The following is a 3897-nucleotide window of genomic DNA, read 5'->3' on the forward strand; positions in this document are numbered from 1 at the left end:
AATACGCCCACTTTGCTTCCCCCTGGCTCTCGGAAACGAACGGCCCTCCTCCCCCTCCCCCTGCTACAGGTGCTGCTTCCTCATATATGCAAAATACGTATGTTTTATTTCCAGGGAAAGGAAGCCCTGATGACGGACGGGGGTTTTAACGCTTTAGGACTTTCCCACGCGTTCAGAGCTGATTGTGTCCCTCTTATTTTTCTTTGTTGTTTTTTTTTGTTGTTGTTGTTTTTTTTCTCTCTCTTCATTTTAAACAAATTTGAATGTGGGCAGAGGTTTCGGGGCAATATGAAGGGTCGATGACTTTCCCCTTAATTTCCCTTCACCTAACGTACGGCTCAAAAACGGCCGCCTTTCGTTCAGTTTTACTGACAATCATGTTTTATGATCAGTTCTTTTTTAATACGTCACATCTGTATCGGAGATCCACTTTTTGGTGGATGCCTGGATTTTTTTTTTTTTTTTTCCTTTTTTTTTTTCTTTCTTCCAAACTTTGATGACATGTGGTACGTCTGTGGTATTATAGGTCACAGTCATTGTGTGTGATGGGTTCACATTACACTCACAAACACACACGGGCATATACACACACATACTGACACGCCCTTACAAACAGTCTTCAGAAATGGCACGTACTGTTAAATACACTAAGCGTAGGGCGGGTCGAAGCCGTCGGATGATTCCGGAGCGACGGGAGCACCTTTTTGTCTTTTCTGTGTCACACTGAAAATCGTTTCGTGTGTGTGTGTGTGTGTGTGTGTGTGTGTGTGTGGGGTCCATGTACGTTGCATTCATGCATCGCTTGTTGCGAGATGTAAATGAGAAAACGACGAAACGTTTTTTTTGTTTTGTTTTTTTGGCACACACTAAAATAGGAAATTCTTTTTTTTTTTTTTTTTTTTTTTTTTTTTTTTGTTTAATCGTAATCTCTTTCTAAAAACGTGATCGTTTTTCACTAGTCCACCTGGAAGTACCTTCTTATGGGATCGGCATGTGCGGGGGGGGAAAAAAACGTTAGACGATTGGGATATCCGTGAATCGCAGCGCTTAGAGAATCCTGCCGATTTTTTTTTATTTCCCCCAGACCATAATAAAAAAATGTAAAAAATGAATTTTTTACCGCCGCCCACATCGTGCTCCGTATTAGCGGCACGTCAGGCGCCAACGCCGACCTTTAATCGCTAATCTACCCTTTTACCGTACACGTGAATGAACGCGACGTACGTGGACAGTGTGTGTTTGTGTCCCGTGTGTATGACGTTACGCGTCCGAAGCCCGTAAATCCATCCTAGTGAACTACATCGGCAGTACGATCTCGAATCCTGTAGATGACAGACATAAAAGTAGAAACGTGGAGTTAGCCTGCATAGTGACGAAGGGAATAAGGACTCCAGTTCTGTCACTAATAAGACAGTATTGGGTTTAGTGTTGAATTTTTCTTTACTCTCTCTCTCTCTCTCTTTTTGTGGAAATTACAGGCATTGCACTACTTTTAATAATTCTTTGCATCTTTCTGGCCTATTCATATGAATGCTGCAGGTATGACTTGTTGACTCGTTTTTGGGGGTTTTTTTTAGGACATGTATAGTCGTGGTCTCTTTAGCAGAGTGCACGAATATCAGCTTCAGAGACGGTAGAACAATCCATCCGATCCGACGTCCTGCTCGAGTCACGTATCCCGACTCGGAGAACGCGGCCACCGCCGTGCTTCGAGGAGTTCTCCTTTCAGAAATCCCCACGCTTTTCTTTTCTGGATCCCTGTTCATTTTTTACTTTTTTTTGTTTTTTTTTTTCCGTACACTTTCTTTTCAAATACAAAACACACACACACACATATATACAGAATTATTTGCATGGGGACTGTGAGTGTAGCTAACTCTTGTCGGGATTTCTTCAAAGCAGGCTTGTGTGCTGAGTTAAAAAGTGTTAATGGATGAATATCAGGGCTTATGAATCTGCTACCAAACCCAAAATAATGCCAGAGCCATGAAAAGTGCCTACAACATTGCAAGAGTTTCAGTTCATTTGGGGTTTTAAAGCATTATTATTATTATTATTATTATTATTATTATTATTAGGGATGCATTGATGGCATTTTTCAGCCTGAATACTAGTATGAGCACATGTTTTGTCTCGGTTCTCGTCAACGCCGATACTGATACCAATTTGAGTAACCTACTTAATCGATCAGGGACGTCATGAAACGTTCGATTTAGCTCTGTTTACGTTTCCCCCACGTTTAAATAACGCCCGTAAAAGAAAGGCCCGCGTATTCTATGAGGCTCGTTCTTGAGCGCGTCGACGTCAGCCAGTTGATTCGAAATGACGCGGGTTAGCTAGCTACGTCCGTCGCATCGGATCGAGTAGGGTCGCGGTGGAGAAACGGTTCGGGGAAAGTGTTTCTGTAAAGCGAAGTAGGTTTCGTTTTCACCGCGTCTCAGTCGGCGGTTTTCTCGCCTAGCCTAGCTAGCCTTTGAGTGTCGATGCATCCCTAACTATTATGATCGATCCCAGTGAGTTGTACCAAGCAGGGGCTTCCATACAGGCTAAATAATCACACGTAAATACCATCATCAAAGACGCAGACTAAAGCGCCGACACGCTCAGTAGTAGTGTAACCCACATTTTCAACTTAGCCTTCAATGGCGCTTTTTTTTTTTTCTTCTTCTTTAAAAGAAGTTTTTACACCACAGTGAGACCCCGATTACATGCGACATGATGGCGTTCAAGGTGCTGACATGAGAATCTCTATATATCAATTATATATATATAAATATATATATAAATGCATGGTGCTTTCTAAAAGGAAAAAAAAAAAAGCTCAAATGGCCACCGTATCTTTGACATGGGCGCATGGCAGATAATCTTAGTAGAATCTCTGAAGCTAAGCTCTTACTCGAAACTACTTAAACCTCCGATTCCCCACAGTACAGTACAGAGCGCATCGGGATTGCGAACGGATACGTTTTTTTATTTACCTTGCGATGCCAGACATCGGTTTTGAATTTTAACCCCCATCCCCGCAACAACCCTAAACCCCCACCACCCTAACCCTTTCGACTTTGCACGACGTTTTATATATAACACATTATGTGCCTTGCCTTTAGTTAAGAACAATAATACATGATTGAGAATTGTAAATGAATTTTTTTATGTAACCGATCGTCGCTGGAACAAAAAAAAAAAAACAAAAAAAAAAGGATTTAAAAAAATTATAATAATAACGATTTTTGCATGTTTGCTTGTCACTATCTTGATTAGGACTGATAGAGTGCAGTAGATTGAGACGGGTGAGACTGGCTTCCTTTCCTCCTCCCCTTGATACGTGTTGTAGTTGTCTTTCCACTGCATGAAATCCTTGCTTTTTTTGTTTTCTTTTGGGGTTTTTTTAAATATGATTTCACATTTCATTAATTATATTACTTCTACTGTAGATTAGCGACCCGCTACAGTACCTGCTCTTTCTTTCGGATCATCACTGACGTCCTTTTATTCACCCGAGCCGTCGATGTTAACGCTTTCTTTCATTTTTCTTTTTCTTTTTTTTTTTTTTTAACTATATAGAATGAATGTAGCTTAAAGTATGGACTCGTGGAAAAAAAAAAAAGAAACAAACGGAAAGAAGTAGAATTGTAAAGCTTAATTTGTAAAAATGGAAAAATTGGGCCGAATGGTGTTAGAGTTGTAGGCGTGTGAACCTGCTTTCGGAGTGTTGAAAACGTCAGAATGATGATGATTTTTTTTTTTTTTGGTGATAAACGCGGCATTCGGGAAAAAAATTTACGTACTAGGTGACCAGAAGATTCTAAGATGCATCTCAGTTCTATCGATTCTGCATCGACGAAGAGACTGAAACAGTTTGAAAAAATTGGTTCCTGAAACACGTTCGGAACGTAT

General features: G+C 40.6%; 1 protein-coding gene across 7 annotated transcripts in view; it reads left to right on the forward strand.

The window, feature by feature from the left end:
• The window catches only part of nfic (nuclear factor I/C), a 132563-nt gene extending 128902 nt beyond the window's left edge, over positions 1-3661 (forward strand). For all 7 annotated transcript variants that reach the window (XM_017466992.3, XM_053680448.1, XM_053680446.1 and 4 more), the window contains one exon: positions 1-3661. This exon is cut by the window's left edge and continues 437 nt beyond it. The gene's annotated coding sequence lies outside the window, so the exon portion shown is untranslated.
• The last annotated feature ends 236 nt before the right edge of the window (positions 3662-3897 follow it).

Source organism: Ictalurus punctatus, chromosome 5 (genome assembly GCF_001660625.3).
Source record: "Ictalurus punctatus breed USDA103 chromosome 5, Coco_2.0, whole genome shotgun sequence".
Lineage (NCBI taxonomy): Eukaryota > Metazoa > Chordata > Actinopteri > Siluriformes > Ictaluridae > Ictalurus > Ictalurus punctatus.